This window comes from Leuciscus leuciscus (assembly GCF_965113295.1).
Source record: "Leuciscus leuciscus genome assembly, chromosome: 21".
NCBI classification, from domain to species: Eukaryota; Metazoa; Chordata; class Actinopteri; order Cypriniformes; family Leuciscidae; genus Leuciscus; species Leuciscus leuciscus.
In genome coordinates, this window is record NC_138745.1 from 17,044,018 (window position 1) to 17,062,412 (window position 18,395).

At 42.8% G+C, this 18,395-nt stretch overlaps 1 pseudogene across 1 annotated transcript in view; it reads right to left on the reverse strand.

Annotated features, from left to right (window-relative positions):
- Positions 1-18,395, reverse strand: part of LOC309485824 (kelch domain-containing protein 1-like) — a 53,057-nt pseudogene that overhangs the window by 12,502 nt on the left and 22,160 nt on the right. Inside the window, exons 4-5 of the transcript XR_014211713.1 lie at positions 7,026-7,138; positions 6,866-6,938 (exon numbers count right to left, since the gene is read on the reverse strand). The product of XR_014211713.1 is annotated as a kelch domain-containing protein 1-like (transcript). The remainder of the gene's footprint in view (positions 1-6,865; positions 6,939-7,025; positions 7,139-18,395) is intronic.

The following is an 18,395-nucleotide window of genomic DNA, read 5'->3' on the forward strand; positions in this document are numbered from 1 at the left end:
CAGATGATTCTGAACAGCGAGGAAGAATTCACCTTTTCCTCAGAGGAAGATTGCAACTCGGACGACGAACGGGTGCATTTTCAAGAGCGAATTGATCCCGCCGAGGATACAAGTTCAGAGTAAGTTGTTTAGTGTTATATAATTATTTTTCTGATAATATAGAACTCATATGAATTTTCAGACTATATTTTGCTTAGTTTTGGCTAGCTTTTGACATTTTACAGGAACGATTGCCTTACAATATCCCTAACATTCGTGTATATGCTCAAGTGTAAACTTTTTTAAATGTGATATTGCTCTTTAAACATATTTGTATATTAAATATATTTCACTCAGGTTTGATTAGCTTATAACACTGATTATCATACTAAAATGTTGCCTTATGTCTAATGTAGCTTATTTGCGAATATCTGCTTAAGTGTAATGTGATTTAGTCTAAATATATTTCAGCCTCCAGTAAAATATGTGATAGCCTAGGCCTACTGTCTAAATACTAGACATTATATATATATAAATGTATGGTTTTGGTTACACTATGACACTGCTTATCATGCTTCAATACTGCCTTATGCACAGATGTTTGTGAATACAGGTGTAAATGTTTGAAATGTAGCGATGTGTCGTCCGTTCATTGCGTGCGTCACTAAATGTGTGCGGTCTATATGGCCCATAAACAGATACTCGCGGTGACGCGGTATATGGCCCATCAATAGACATTTCTCCGTCCTATGGACCATAAACAGATATATACATACATCGTGTGTCCATAACAATTAATTGCCCATCAGTTTACTTTGGAAAATGTATGCTAACAGTTTTTTTTGTTGTTGTTTTTAAGGAATGTGGCTGCATCTAGCTCTCCTTCTCCAGCACCTCGCAGAGGGGCACGCAGGTGTAGTTCAGTTCTCAGTGCGATCGAGAATCATACTGAGTAAGTCCACAGACGTAATATTTACAGATGAAATATAATTGTGTTTACATCGTCATAATATAAAAGTACATATTCTTGTGTGATATTACAAAAACTGTTGTCTTTTTTTATCCATGGCCATTAGTGATCGATAATGATGATAATACAGTGTCTTTGATTGTGTTATCAGCATGCTCACAGTGTTTTTTGTTTTGTTTTGTTTTTTACAGATGTGACACTGAATATGTCCAATCACCTGTCCCGAAGAGAGCCAAGGCTAACCAGCAGGCAAGCAACAGGCAGTCCACTCTGGCATGAAAAACAGAGACTAATGTTGACATGGTTCCACAGACCGTGTGCTTCCGTCCTGCACGGGAAACTGGACCGCAACTGAGCTCTGTTGACTCACATTCGCCCATGAGTCTATTAAAAAACATTTTTTCAGAAAGTGCTGTGTCAACTCTGTGCCATAACACCAAATGCTCAGGCTGCCAAGGCAACTGCAAAGGGCTGCAAATATAAATGGACAGATGTCAGCATCAGTACCGCTACATTGGGTTGCTGTTTTACATGGCCATGGTGAAGGTCAGCTCCATCAGGGACTACTGGCGGCAAAGTAGTGTTTTCTCCGTACCCTTTCCATCTACAGTTATGTCCCAGGACAGATACCGCACCATTTCATGGAATGTGCACATGAGTCACCCAGATGCAGATATGGATAATGACAGAAAGAGGGGCACAACTGAACATGACCGTCTTTTCAGGGTCAAACCTCTCATGGACACTATTCGTCATGCTTGTAAAGTCATCCTAAAAGAAGCTTAGCTGTGGATGAAAGAATGGTGGCATGCAAAGCACATACGGGTATGACGCAGTACATGAAAGCCAAGCCAACCAGATGGGGTTTCAAGTTGTTTGTTCTTGCAGACTCATCGAATGGATACACTGTGGACTTTTCTGTGTACACAAGAAAGAACAACTTTCCCACAGGCCATGGACTGTCATATGATGGTGTAACATCTCTTTTAGACCACACATTTTTGGGTTCTGGGTACCATGTGTACATGGACAATTTTTATGCAAGTCCAAAGCTCCTCAAAGACTTGTTTGCAATGAAGTTTGGTGCATGTGGGACTTACAGGGACAACAGGAAGGACTGCCCTCGGAATGCAGCTAATTCACTCTCTAAAAAATCTGCCAGGGGATCCATCAGGTGGATTCGGGATGGACCTCTTGTATTTGTGAAGTGGATGGACACACGAGAGGTATATGTCTGTTCTACCATCCATTCTGCTTATACAGGAGACACTGCGCAGAGGAGGGTGAAAATGCAAGATACATGGAGGACAAAGACATTTCCATGTCTTGCACCTGTGACTGCCTACAACAAACACATGGGGGGCGTTGATCTGTCTGATCAGCTGATACAGTATTACACAACACAGCACAAAACCATGAAGTGGTACAGAAAGATCTTTCTACACTTCTTGGACATTGCTTCCACCAACTCTTTCATTGTGCACAAAGAGCTACATGGTAACTTGTCCCATAAAGAGTTTATGGAGCAACTTATAACAGAGCTCTGTGGTGTGTCACAGAAAACGGCACCAAAACGGACCAATAGTGACCATGTACCAGTTCCAGGAGCTGAGCTGACATCAGATGACAGGGATGTTGCCACAGTTGGTCGCCGCTCATGTGGCATTGCAAAGCAGTGCGTGGTAAAAAGCAATTAACACCATGGAAATGCCAGGCATGCAATGTTCACTTATGTCTTCAGTTGAACAGGAACTGTTTCCAAGAGTGGCATAAAGATGTGTGACTGTGTTCAGATGTGTGTGCTCTGCTGACCACCTTCCACTAACCATCAGAGTTCAGAAATAATTCTTATATGATTTTTTTTTTTTTTTTTTTAAATCAATGTTGGAAACCGTTGTGCTGCTTAATATATTTTTATAACCTGTGATAGTTTTTTCAGGATTCTTTGAATAAAAATATTTTTTTTATTATAAAAAAACAAAAGTTTGGTCTTTTTTTTTTTCTTTCTTTTTTGGAAAGGATGTATTAAGTGATTTCTATTTTGAATAAAGGCTGTTCTTTTTAACTTTTTATTCATCAGTGAATCATTCTTAGTTCATCATGCTTTGTTCAGGCTGCCTCACAGCACCTTGATGGGTGCTGTGAGGGTGCAGAATTTGACCATTAGCCATTGGGGGAGTGGTCTTTAGTCACACCCCTGGTGTGAATCACATTAATATTCATGGCCCACGCATACAGCAGTGCTGACACAAAAACTGACTTGCAAAATTAAAATCGTTATATTGTTGTTTGTGAAAGAGTGGTCAGAATGATTTTCACATCATTTTGTAGAAAAAAATCTAGCCTACAAGAATAGTAATTCAAAAGTCTTGTGGACAACTATTCAGTATGTGTTAAATGGCCTTTTTGCTGTGACAATTTTTTTTTCCAGAACGTACTAACCACTCATAATGTTTTTTTTTTTCTATAAAATGCAAACATGTACATCCATTTTGCTCACATATTATTGTAGCAGAGTTTGTGCTGAATACAGCAAAATTACATGTTGGCCAATGGTATGTTGTACGTAGCTGAAATAAGCACAAATGTCAGGGCATGTCACAACATCTCAAGGGCCCCAAAAACACCTCAGACCCCAGAGGGTTAAATTAGTTTGACATAAAATGAGGATATAAGTTAGGTTAAACTACTGAATTAGGGCTGGGCGATATTACCAAAATCTCATATCACAATACAAGTCATAAAAACATAATAAAACTAAATATATAAAACTAATGAATAGGCCTATACACTAAATATTTCACTTAAATAATTACAGATTAACAAAACAAAAGAAAAAACTTTGCTGAGTTTTGGTTCATTGTGACGGGCTCCAAAGTTCACAGAAAAGAAACAGAGATGGCAGAAACAGCATCCTGTTTGTTTTCTGTATTTTACAAAAGCTTTACAGTTTTGAATAATGTCTTGCTTCTATCCGTATGATCATAAATTAGACTACGGAGTAACAGGTTCCTCAGAAGGACAAAAATGATCGCACCAGCACCTCACGCACACAAACAAGTATTCTAGCATTGCTAACTACAGTCAACCAAACAAATCGTCCTGGTTGCGTAAGCAACCCACAGGGAACGGAGGACGTAGTCGACATTGACTGAATGGGGATCACGCTTAGGGTTGGAGGTCGCCCAGGCCTCTGTTAAAGCATGCCCTTTGTACATGGCCCCTCAGTCGGTGTTAGTGAACCTCGTTCTAGGAGCGGTTGGCTCGGAGAAACGAAAGGTCTGATCATGGGCTGAGGGTTTGGCAGCAGGCCGGGGTGATCTGTTGTCACACAGGGCATGCTGCTCTGCCACGGTCACCTCGGGACTCGACCATGAAGCCAGTGCTGAAGCGGTCTTCATATGGGGGAAGCCTTACGGCTGCGTCTGCCATATGCCCCAGGAGCCTCTGAAAGTTATTTCAGTGGGACCCTTTCTCACTTCTGTATAGCACCGACCGGACACTCTCTTCTTGAAGAGGCATGTTGGACCGAGTCCATCTCCATACCGGAAAAGAGATACTCAGCCCGTGGGCAAGATTACTCTCTCCCAGTTGACCTGAAGGCCCAACTGGCTATGGAGCACTCGAAGGGTAGGACTCTGTACTGATACTTCGAGCCCTCAAACGCAACACGCAGGATAGCCTGTGGTGCGGAAGGCTAAAGATTTGAAGTACATGTCCTTCAGGTCAAACGCTGCAGACCAAGCTTGGGGGCGGGGTATTCTGAAAAATGCCTCTCTGTGTAGCAACTTGGATGGAGGCTTTCGAGAAAGGGCCCGTTTCAAGTGACACAGGGCCAAGATGGTCACGACCCACCACATACTAGGTACATGAAGAACGAGTTTATAAAACCTGGCCTTCATATCGTCTGGAGGCTGGCTATGTCGCGTCCTTTGCCAGTAGGACAGCAACATGCGTGCACAAGACAGGAGCACTGCTCAACACTAGGTGTGATGAATATCACTGAGCTTTCAGGAGCATTTCTGCTCAACACCTAGTGTGATGATTATGACTGAACTTGAGCGGGCGCCGAGTGATAATGAATCGCATAGCCGAGTCTGATGGTCACAGTCTGGTCCGGACCGGTTGGGAAGCTCTTTCCGCTTCTACGAACCAGGCCCAGGCCCAGAAGACCACAGACAAGGTGGGGCAGCGAGGTGGAGGACAGGGACCTGGCTCGGAAGGCCCGGGGGCAGTCCGAAGCGGGGTCTGAGTGTGCGGTACAACACTTACCTGTCTCCACGGGATGCGTGAGAAGGTGGATGACCGGGTCCTCGAACGCACCATGCTGTCGGCTGGCGAACAAGAGGGGGCTGAGGGGTGCAAGGCTGTCCTACAGGGTCGCACACTACCAGCCTCGTCCTCTTGGGACCCAGGGACGGAAGAATTTGCTCTCTTAACAATTCGGGTACCACTGGACTCCGGGGAGCCAGTGGCGGAACAGTAACCATCTGAAGAGCTCGTCCCCCAATCCCTGGGTGGCCTGTCTCAGGGACGCTACATCTTACACTTGCCCCCTGGCTTGGCAGTGCCTGAGACAGACCAGGTGGCCTGCCTGCTGCTGGCTCTACACTGGGGCCTGGGTGGAGGCTGCTGCGGGGGCCCCGCGGAACTGGAGGCAGCGGCAGGGGACGCCCTCGGCGACGAGCAGGCGGAGGAACTGCCACCGGCGGTGGGGTGGAGGCAACAGCGGGCCGCCGGGGCAGGATGTGTCGCCCAAACACGTGATGCAACAATTGTGACAGTTTCAGAGAGAGACAGGGAACAAATGCATCCAGAAACGCACGGGCGGAATGACATCTGTTTTTTCTTTTTTTTTAAAGACGCAAGCGCACCCGTGTTGCTCCTTTAGGAAATGTGACCGTCACCAGTGCCGGAGCACACAGGGAATGACCACGGCAACACTGAATCAGCGAACTGAAACAGTGAAGCACTCACTTCTCGCCCTCTAACCAACAGTCAAACATACAAACCCAAATAGAAATTTGATGCTGTTAAAACAGCAGTTGAGAGCTTGAGAAGCTTGCGATCACTGCTGCACTCAACGCTGTATAAAAAAACACCAACACTGGGAAGCCTTCCCGCAAGAACATCGACACACTCGTTGCTTGTTGTGTAAACAATAGTAATCTTCAGAGACATCCAATCGGCTCCGAAGCGAAAGGCAACTGGTGCGTGCATAGTACAGTTTTTTGGTCCGTTTCAGGCTTTTCATAACCAAACCATGTCCATGCGACATGTTTAGGAACGAGCTCCTTGATTTGTCCTGGCTGGTCCTTCACCTGCTCGGTTCTGTCTCCCCCTTCACTCGCCATGCTGTTATTCACGTTTCTGCCTGCATTCCCATAGTGACGTAAACCATGTATTTTGCGACACCACGCATAAACGATAAAGCATAATATGAAACAATAGACTTTTTATTTTGTCCATCCGATATATATCGTCATATCGCACAGCCCTATACTGAATATCTGCCCATTGACAAATAAATACAAAATAAAAATAACCAACTGATTACCAATACACAACTATTGATCCATGACTTTGCCATAGCGTCGCAATTACTTGTGGCAAAACATTCAGGAAAATTTCCGGTTGTGACAATGTAATTAGTTACGTTGCCACAACGAAAGTTTGGTCATCAGATTGCGTTGCAATTACGTAACAATCATGTTTTATGGTTTGCTGATTCACACATGTTCTGTGCTGCCAAATGAAATATGGCAGATACAGTGACCTGTCACACCATGTTAAAGAGACATTTATTGTTTAAATTTTGTATTAAGTAGACAGAATTTGAAAGCTGAGAAATTGTTTGATTAAAAATAGCATAAAACATAAAACGCATCACACAATACTATACTAAAACTATTTTACCTGGGCTTGTCTTTATGTGCATGGTCTTTCTCTATCCATTCTCCTGTTATAGTGTCAAATTCCCACACATCACCTGCACAAAAGAAAAGGGATGTTTGGAAAAAATGTGATTGTTATTTATAGACATGGCTGTTTCTTAACCCTTGACCTCTAAACGTACTGAGAACCTCCCCAGAATTACTGAGTCCTCCAAAAAGGAAGAGTGTGTCGTCTGAGATGGCAGTCAGCGTGTGAAGAGTGCGGCCCCGTGGGAGAGAAGCCGCCTGATGTTCACTGGTTTCAAGAAGAGAAACACCAATAAGACTTATATGATTCATTAACAATTTGGACTGATTAATAATAATACAGGTAAACAGTATCATGACATGAAAGTGAGTCAATTTAACATTGACTCTATAATGTAAAATCATCACTAATGCTTTATCCTCAATGTCTTAAAATTTTACCTAAATGTTTTGCATATTTACGATGGATGGATCCAGAATGAATAGACTTAAGGCAGGGACACACCAAGGCGACGCCAAAGAACTAGCGCTGATGAAACTCGACTGTGTTGTCGCCTCGCGTCGCTTGCGTCGGGGCAAAAAAGCTGTGCTAGAACGCACTGAAGGACTACAGGCTACTGTCAACTAGCACACGTGTTCTGCTCCTGCATGCAAGGAGATATCGTGCAAGGTATATTTCTGCAGATACATTTGACTGTATTCGTCATTCAAAACGGTAACAAAGCAGCGTGTGCATACCATTTTGAATATAAATTATGCTGACCACTTTCTTTATTCCACTCGGCACATATTATTATGAAAATATTTGCCCAGGAACACTGAGGTAAGATGACTTGACTTCTTGACTTGACTTCTTTGCGTCAGCGTGAACCAGAATTTGTGACCGACATTACCATAGTAATGTGACGTATTTTCTGAATGAAAAAGAATAGTGAATGAGAAAGATAGAGGGAGTGGCTTGTTCCCTTTCGAGGGAACTCGAACTGTGTCGATACGACACTTTGGGGAAAGCCCCCCAGCTCTGAAGCATGAATGAAACTAAGCCAATCGGGATTGGTGTTGCATCATGACGTAACGTGTGACGGCATACACGGAACAACGGAACAACATACAACGAGTTTTGTAAATCGTGGAACTTACCATATACATCTCGTTTGTCCAACCCCCCTGTCCTTGAATATAGCAACATCTTGGGGGCAAGAGATAATGGCTACGGGATGATGTCTTGGGTGGAAGAACCATTGGCTAGCTATTTTTCACCTGACACTGCGTCATCCCTGAAGACCCCGGTGCTGCCCACCAAACCCTGCCGTGACGCATCTTATTTGGTGGGCAGGGCTTATATGGCTGCGGGTCGGGCACACTATGGCGGTGCTGCAGGCTTACCAGGCTGACCTTCTTAAAGACATTTATGAGGGCGAGGGACCAACACCTGAAGTTACTGCTGAACTGCGTAAGGCTGCCAAATTGTCTCTCCGTGTCACCAAAGAAACTTCCCGCGCTGTCGGGCATTCAATGTTGGTCGCGGAGAGACACCTCTGGCTGAATTTATCGGGCATCAAGGAAAAAAGGCTGGGCTTTCCTCCTTGATGCCCCGATTTCGCCTTCTGGCCTGTTCGGCGACTCCGTTAACATAGTCGTCGACAGGTTTCAGGAGGCGAAAAAGCAGTCGGTGGCCTTTAACCCTTTGGGGTTGGCGGTCGCGCTGGCGAGACCAGCTCGCTTTTTTTCTTATCAGTGCAAAAGAGACTCAAAATACTGTGTTATACATCATTCAAACTGTTAAATGTCTTCTTTTATTTGTGTACACTCATAATAAAAACTAAATGTTGTGTTTTTCGTAAAATAAAGAAAATAAATATGATGCACGTTCTGCCGTCTCTCTCAATGTGAAATTCATTCTGAAATGCGACAGAAAATGATATGTTACTCAGCGAATGATTGTCACACTGACATGAGACATGTCTTTACAAAGCTTGAAGTCTCTATTTTTAAATGATGTAAATTATATAAAAAAACAAATAGTCTCTGTTTAATTCATCCATATGAAAGCAACGACATGTACAGTTTCTCCAGCCCATGCTCATTAGCTCTAATGTGACCACACCTACGCGCGCAAGAGCAATTGACATGCAAATCGTCCGCGTGAAGGAACGCAGACCTTTAAACGCCCTCATTACCTCAAAAACAAAGAATCAGAGACTTCAGTAGTCCTCTGCTTTTCATTGAGTTTGGAAGACTGTGTTTGTGCTGTGCTGTTTACCTTGGATAAGAATTAGAAGAACACGATTTGAAGATGAGAAAGATTTTTAAGGTATGGCATTTCCACTCATAATAGTAAGCATGTTAGTGTTGTATAAACTTTACATTGTAGCAACTAGTCAAACTGTCACCAGCACTGTTGAAAGATACAGTACAACTTACCGAAATGTATATTCCTCATACATAATATCGACCAATCAGTGTTTTTCATCCGCAGAAAGGGGTCAATAAAACAGCTGGAGAACAATTATGTCACATAACATTTACCTCAGGAAAGCCATTTAATGACCATAATATAGGCTATAGCACGTTAGTTGGCTAGAAAAAAAGAGCTATAGAGAGTATTTTGCTAAATATGTGTACTATATTACATATTTATTATATTTTTTACTTATATCATTAAATAAAGTTGCTATTATAAATTATAATAAAAAGCACATTATTTTTTATTTGAGTTATTTTTAAACTTAAATAATATTACCAGCTGATAAGGTTCTCTGTATGTTTACAGCATTAGGTGAGTTTTTTGTTTTCTTGAGAAAAACGAACGCCTATCTTGCATACCTAATATTTATCCAAATGAGTCAATATTAAATAAAATCACAAGAATTTAATTGAATTGAAATCGTGAAATTTGTGTCAAGCAATAATAAAAAAAAAAACATAGCTTACCAGAAATTGTACCGTGTAAACATTGTAACATGTTGTCACTAAACCTAATAAAATTCAGTTTAAGTACTAAAATGTTTTGACACAATACACTTCTGACTTAGACTCTTGTTTAGTGTTAAATACTGTGCTTGTGGATATCTGCTCAAACGTAGATATGTATAATGTGATAATAATATGTTTCATTGTTTGGAGCGGCTCGATCGCTTCAGTAAATGCTTCAGTAAACGCTTCAGTAAACTTGCGCTGTGCGTTTGAAAAGCAAAACGCGCCAAACAATAGACTTCATGTTTTTACTTCAATCTCTTTTCATAACGTCATAACGAATGGAAACATTTGAAGTAATCCATATATTTTTCTCTAGTGTAGTATTACTGAAGTGTTCCTTTTTAACGATTTATAGGCCGCCTGCTATAGGCTATTGTTATTATTATTTTATGCAGCCCTACACGTATATGCCTACAAGGCACAACAAACCTGGTGTTCATTATATACAGTATATATATTTTAACCAGAAAATTTTAACCAGAAAAATCTAAAATGTATTCCCAAAATCGTGCAGCCCTATAGTTTCTCTTGATATCAGCATGTTCACAAATTACATTTTTTTAATTTATTTTTTTACAGGGACCAGATGCCACTGATGAGACACACCTTGGAAATGAAAGGTATGTACTATGTTTCAGGAATGTCACAAAGGTGTGTGACTGTTCAAGTCTCAAGTCAAGTGTGTTCAATAATGTGCTTTTTTTTGTCCTTTGTAGTGTATCTTTGGATTATGTTGTGTTGTCAATAAATCCAAACAATCAAAAAGCCATACTTTTTTAAATCTCTCATTCTTTGTGCAAGGTTCCTCATAATGATAGGGCCTGATAGCACCTGATAGGGCCATTATGGGAGGGTCTTTGTCTTTCTCAGGTGTGAAACACATCACTATTCACACGCCTCCTCGCATAAAGCTTTCTTAGACAAAACATTTCTTACAAATTTTAAATCAATATATTGTTTTATCTGAATGAGTACGCAGGATGATTTTCACATAGTTTTGAAGCAAATATTGTAGGCTACGTGATACAATTATCAAAAGTCTTGTGAAGAAATAATCAGAATGGGTTTCATGACTTTGTCCATAAATGTCATTATCTCAAAACTACAAACTTTTACATACGGTCACTTTTCAGTGTATGTTTGGATTTTCGGTTTGTGTTTTGATTTGTTCCTGTTTTCCTTTGTTCTTTTCCTGCCACTCCTTCATTTCCATGGTTACTGTCATTATCAATTCAGTTGTATCACCTGTTTAGTCATCATCGTCATCTGTATCACCTGTGTTCTGTTAATCAGTGTAATCTGTGTTTGTTTTTAAGTTCTGTCTGTTCTGTCAGTCTCCGTCCGTTCTCCATTATATTTAGTGTGTGTTGCTACCTGTTCTGCTGTTCTGTTTTGAATTCCTATAAAACCTTCGTTTTGGAAATATATTCTCATCTCTGTCTTCCTTCCTGCAACCACCCGTGACAGAAGATCGGACCAGTCCATATGGACGACAGGGCTATTTTTGTCGCCATTGCTCGAGAGCACAGAATTTTTCGCCGTCATTAGCCCCCTTGACGATGAAACCCTCAAGCTGCTTTTCTGGATCGGGGCCATTTTCCACCAGGCCATCGACCTCCCAAACACTGATGGACTGAACTGGAGAGAAGCCATCAGCAGGTGTTTGGTGAGCGTCACGTCCCGATCCAGAGAACAACCACCATTACCAGCAGCCGCCGAGATCACCCTTCCAGAGTCTCGTCCCACCGAGACCACCCTTCCAGAGTCTCGTCCTGCCGAGACCACCCTTCCAGAGTTTCGTCCCGTTGAGACCACCCTTATAAAGCTTCTTCATGTCATGCCTGTCGAGCCCTCAGCAAAGATGGCCGTCGCCTCACCGCCTGAGCTCTCGGCAAAGATGGTCTCCCACTCACCGCCTGAGCCCTCGGCAAAGATGGCCGCCGCCTCACTGTCTGAGCCCTCGGCAAAGATGGCTGTCGCCTCGCTGCCTGAGTCCTCAGCCACGATGGCCGCCGACGCCACACCGCCTGAGCCTTCAGCCAGGATGGCCGCCGCCACGTCAGAGCCTGTTCCTGTCCCTAGACCTGTTCCTGTCCCTAGACCTGTTCCTCCCCCAAGAACTGTATCTGTTCCCGAACCTGAGCCTGAATCTGTCCCAGAACCTGAGATGATTCCTGAGCCTGAGCCTGTTCCTAAATTCCCACCCAGCCTCCCTCTCTCACCTCCCATCATAATCTCCTCATCCACGCCTCCGCTGCTTCCTGTCATCCCCTCAGCTCACCCTTACTCCACCTTCAGTGAGGTGAGCTCTATGCGGGTCTGCCAGTCTCCAGCTCCATCATGGTCGCTGGATCCCCGATCTCCGCCTCCGGCCTCCGCGATCAGGACTCCACCTCGGCCCGTCGGTCCATCCGGGTTAACCCTCTGGGGTCTAAGGTGTTTTTGGGGTCCTTGAGATGTTTTGACATGCCCTGACATTTGTGCTTTTTTCAGTTTCTTATAAACATATTAATGGCAAAGGTGTCATTACACTTTATTTAGCTCAAACAGGGCTACCATAATATGTGAGCAACATGTATGTACATGTTTGTATTTTTGAGAGAATAATGTTTATGCATGGTTATTGAAAAAACAAAAAAATTAAGTTTCTGAAATAAGGCCACAAAACACATACTAAATATGTGTCCACAAGACTTTTGATTAATGGATGTTGTCGCCTAGAGTTTTTGCTTCAAAATGATCTGAAAATCATCCTGCCTAATCATTCACATAAAACAATACATTGATTTAAATTTTGTAAGACACTTTTTGTTTGGAAAGGCAATATGCGTTGGGTCGTGAATGATCATGAATAATGCTGTGATTCACACCTGTGAAGACAATGACCTGCATAATGAGCCTTTAATTTAGGTGTGTCACTGAGAGGGTACCACAAGAAAGAATGCGAGGACAGATATATATATGGTTCAAAGTTAGAGCTGGAAATATCTTGATTTTTTTTTTTGTCTTTTACCACAAATTTTGTGTGCGTGCAAATTGTATAATATCCAAGGTAAATATTTCTAGTAATTGTGCAGTTAATTCTCATACTGTATTTTCAGAAAGTTTTGGAATATGTATCCTCTCCCCAAATTTGTAACTAATAAAACACAATAAAAATAATTTAATGAGAAGGCTTATATTGACCTATTAAAATTTTGTTTACATCTACCTTGTAAATATATGTTTTGCTATTTTATTAAAAAAGGTTACAATTACAACAACAAGTACAATTTTAACAATATGTCACCCCTCTCTAGGGACGTGGAACGTCACCTCACTGGCGGGGAAGGAGCCTGAGATTGTGTGTGAGGTCGAGAGGTACCGAATAGAGATAGTCGGGATCACCTCCACACACGGCTTGGGCTCTGGAACCACACTCCTTGAGAGAGGATGGACTCTTTACCACTCTGGAGTTGCCCATGGTGAGAGGCGGCGGGCTGGTGCGGGTTTGCTTATAGCCCCCCAGGTCAGCTGCCATGTGTTGGAGTTCACCCCGGTGAACGAGAGGGTCGCTTCCCTGCACCTTCGGGTCGGGATAGGTCTCTCACTGTCGTGTGCGCCTACGGGCCGAATGGCAGTGCAGAGTACATAGGAAGCTGGACTCGGCAGACCCAAACGTACTGTGAGGGTCTGTTGGGAACGTTTGGCAGAGTCCACTGTCAGAGAGATCTTCAACTTCCACCTCCAGCGGGGCTTTGACCGGATCCCGAGGGAGTCTGGAGATATTGATTCTGAGTGGACCATGTTCTCCACCTCCATTGTCGATGCGGCCACTCGGAGCTGTGGCCGTAAGGTCTCCGATGCCTGTCGAGGCGGCAATCCCAGAACCCGTTGGTGAACACCTGAAGTAAGGGATGCTGTCAAGCTGAAGAAGGAGTCCTATCGTGCCAGGCTGGCTTGTGGGACTCCTGAGGCAGCTGACGGGTACCGGCAGGCCAAGCGGACTGCAGCCCGGGTGGTTGTAGAGGCTTGGGAGGAGTTCAGTGAGGCAATGGAGAAGGACTACAGGTTGGCCACGAAGAGATTCTGGCAAACCGTCCGGCGCCTCAGGAGATGGAAGCAGTGCCCTACCAACACTGTTTACAGTGGAGGTGGGCAGCTGTCGACCTCAACTGGGGATGTCGTCGGACGGTGGAAGGAATACTTCGAGGATCTCCTCAGTTCCACCGACACGTCTTCCATTGAGGAAGCAGAGGCTGAGGGCTCGGCGGTTGACTCGTCCATCACCCAAGCTGAAGTCACCGAGGTAGTCAAGAAGCTCCTCGGTGGCAAGATACCAGGGGTTGATGAGATCCGCCCTGAGTACCTCAAGTCTCTGGATGTTGTGGGGCTGCCTTGGCTGACACAACTCTGCAACATCGCGTGGTGGTCGGGGACAGTACCTTTGGGCTGGCAGGGGTGGTGGTCCCTCTTTTTAAGAAGGGGGACCGGAGGGTGTGTTCCAACTGCAGGGGGATCACACTTCTCAGTCTCCCTGGGAAAGTCTATGCCCAGGGTACTGGAGAGGAGAATACGGCCGCTAGCAGAACCTCGGAACCAGGAGGAACAGTGCGGATTTCGTCCCGGTCGTGGAACACTGGACCAGCTCTATACCCTCTCCAGGGTGCTGGAGGGATCATGGGAGTTTGCCCAACCAATCCACATGTGCTTTGTGGATTTGGAGAAGGCATTCGACTGTGTCCCTCGCGGCGTCCTGTGGAGGGTGCTCTGGGAGTATGGGATCCGGGGCCCTTTGCTAAGGGCTGTCCGGTCCCTGTACGACCGGAGTAGGAGCTTGGTTCGCATTGCCGGCAGTAAGTCAGACTTGTTCCCAGTGCATGTTGGACTCCGGCAGGGCTGTCCTTTGTCGCCGGTTCTGTTCATAATTTTTATGAACAGAATTTCTAGGCGCAGCCAGGGGCCGGAGGGTGTCAGGTTTGGGGATTTGGTGTTTTTTTAATAGATAAAATAGTAAACTGTATATCAGACTAACCATGTCTCTAACATCTAACCTTACTTCCTTTTAAACTAATAATCACGATTATTTTGCTCAAAATTATAATCGCGATAATCACGATTATTCTCATTTGAGAAACTACAGAGAAAGAGAAGAGACAGTTAACGGTTTATATATATATATATATATATATATATATATATATATATATATATATATAAAAAACAGGGTTTTAAATGAACTTTCACCTACCGGCCATTTTGGTTACAAAATTTAAGTTACCGGCCATTCAGAACTTCTACTTGAGGAGATTCCCCCATTCCATGTAAAGAGCTTTGAGTGGAGAGAAAAGCGCTATATAAATGTAATGAATTATTATTATTATTATTATTATTCTACTAGCCAAAAAAAGAAATTTCACAGCTTATTTATATAAGGCTATATTCAAATTTGGATTTCATACATTCATTTCTTATTCAAACAAAATCCTGTCATCCAGATATCTCCACCCTTCCTCATTCATTCTCATCTTTTATTTTTAACCAAAAATGTGTTTTAGGTGGAGAGATCAATACAGTACAAAGAACATGTAGGATGCTGTAACATATCAATGTCTTTTCTGTTAACCAAATGCTTTTTAATCTACGCTATTGCTTCAATGCAAGTGAACAAGCAAACCGTTATTTGTTGTGTAGTGACGTGTGTGTTCAAGTAAGCCAGAAATGTGTAGATTCTGCGCAATACACTGTATTTAATAGATCATGATGACTCACGAGTAGTTGCGCAAAATCCGTGCAGATGTGGCTTACACGAATTTCCCCAGCAAAGTGAGTAAACATAATAACATGCCAAATTGGCCAGTGATTTGACAGCGTTACCTGCGGGTTTGGCGGGTTGGCGGGTGTTCATTTCAAATCATCAGACTTCATTTAACCAACTATGACAACTTCCTCAGACAGCAAGTCAATACAAATGTCATGATTTAACGTTAGATGAGCGCTTTGTGATGCGTCTTCACATTAGATCTTCTAAGTGACACATTTCGGTTGCAAATGAGACAAAGTACAGATCCAGATCGATCAGCAAATTCGTACTGCAAAGAAAAATAGTCTACTTGTTGATACACACTGAAAACGGTCAGTGGCTGTCGTTTTCAACTGATTCACAAACTGGTAAAAACTTAAACTTAAAAAAATAGAACAGTGAAACTCATTTAGAAACAGATTTAGCCACACAAACAGCACAAGTGGCTTGTGAAGAAACAGACTGGCTGTATAACAATTTCATGTAAACAGAATATCGCTGTGGAGATCAGTGCTTTTTACGCAGTGTAGAGCGAGGGTTGCCAGATTGCACTTATTAAGTAAAACACTGGGCATAAAATGTAAGAGTAAAGCTCTGTTTGGGTGATTTGGGAGATTTAAGCTATTTAGATCTAGTCCAGTCATTTTAAGCCAAAATGGGGGTCAACCTTGAACAAATTGCAACAGAAGCAAACTCAACTGATTTTGTATCCTCAATATAGGGTACAATTTTTAACCTTTAGATATCACCATGAAAATTACTGAGTTAATTATTTGCATCAAGACAAACAAAAAATGTATTACACGTTTTTTTTTGTTTTAAATGGTTTGTTAACATGGACAAACGGTGCATAATCTAATTACATATGTGCTAATTTGCATACATACCACAACAGATCTAAACATTGGGTATAGCCAGGTGAAAATGTCTTGTTGACACATAACAGTAAAATACTTAATGTTAAGGTCTGAATGGAACCCATTTAGGCTACCCATGAGCATTAATACATAGAGGCAGGAAGAAGTACTTTAGAAACCAGCCTTTATTAATTTTTAAGAGATTGGGTTTGGGGCTGGGTCCGTGGGACTGTTTCTGGGGGACAAGTCTGAGGGAAGAGCAGGAGACAAGGGTAAGGAGAATGCAGAAAACAAAAGGCTAAATAAAAAGTGAATCCCCAGAAACAGTCCCACCAGGGGCAGAGCTATGTGCTGGCCAGGGGGGGCCACGGCCACCACTGGTCAAAGCTCGGCCCCCCTGCCGGCCCCCCCAACCTCACGGCCCCACCCCCAGTCTGAGGGGGAAAATAAATTTAATTAAAAAAGGAAAGGAAGCTTAAATGTATGCATTATTCTTTTTTTATCAAGTCATTTGTCACTTACGCTATTAGCAACATGTTGGGTCACGCCCACATACACAATGCAAGACATTACGTGCCTGCATAACGTGCCTGCATTCTGACAGCGCTTAATGGAGACTAGCAGCTAACCACTGATACCACTGTAACTAACAGGTGCGTAAGTTGGTGATACTTGAAAGCATAATTGAAATGATAAGATCAAATAGTTATCTTCTCACTCAGTTTAATGTGTAAGAATGTGTCGACATTAGGGGTGTAACGATACACATATTCGTATTGAACTGTTCGGTACAAGGCTTTCGGTACGCATTTTCAAACCGAACGGTTCGTTGGACCATTTTTCCTGCCGACCAAAATTTCGTTATTTCAAATGTAGGCGCGTTGCGCGTGGCAAGCGCGCTCATAATGTAAGAGACGCCGGCGCAGCCACAACATTGCCCAACATCAAATGGTAAACGTCATGTAAGCGGAACGAAACTGCTCGTTATTGTGTGGTTGAAGGACCGTTTATTAGTTTGGACCAGTGCAGCGCGAGCCGATCGTGATCATGCAGCGCTAAGAGATCCAGTAAATAAATCATTTGAATTCGCCACAGAAGTAATAACATCGCTGCGAGATCTAGTGAGAAACATTCACATTTCTCCGTTATTAACGGATCAAACAGCACTGACGTGGAAACCTGGAAGAAACATTGTGCCATGAATGAACTATCCAGTGTCCACAGATCAGCAGCATTCACCATGGATTTACTGTAGTAACACTAACTGCAACCATGGAAGTTTGGCAGGAATAGTAGGCTATAATGCCTTCAAGTAACATTACGTCGGTTTTATTTTGACATTATGAATACAATTGCTGCCCTCAAATGTTAATCTGAACTAAAATAAACCTTTGTTTATATAAAATTTCATTTTTTCCAAGGAGCTGTTTTGTTTTATATGCTCCTAAGAAGAGTCAATTATAGCTCTAGAATTGCTCAAAGTAAAAAAAAAAATATCATACTTGATGTTAGTTTTAATAAAAAAATAAAAAAAAATCAAGGAAATTTCTCTGGCATTTCTTTCTTTTTGCTGTATCAAAAAAGTACCGAACCGAACCGTGACACAAGTGTATCGTATCGAACCGAACCGTTACACCCCTAGTCGACATAGAGGAAGAGTGGCAGAGTGAGTTGAGTTGGGCTGCTGCTGTTATTTTTGCAAACTTGTATGATTATTTCTGGCTAGCGAGCTAGCGCTAGCTTAAGTCAGTTCCAATGTGTCACTTAGGGGTAAGCTACACCAGACATGTAACTGAAGAGTTCCGTTCGCGACGCGTACAATCCATTTTATTATAATATTGCACTTAAAATGCTATGGTGTTCCTAAATAAATTATCGCCTAAAATGACAATTCATATTGTGTCTTT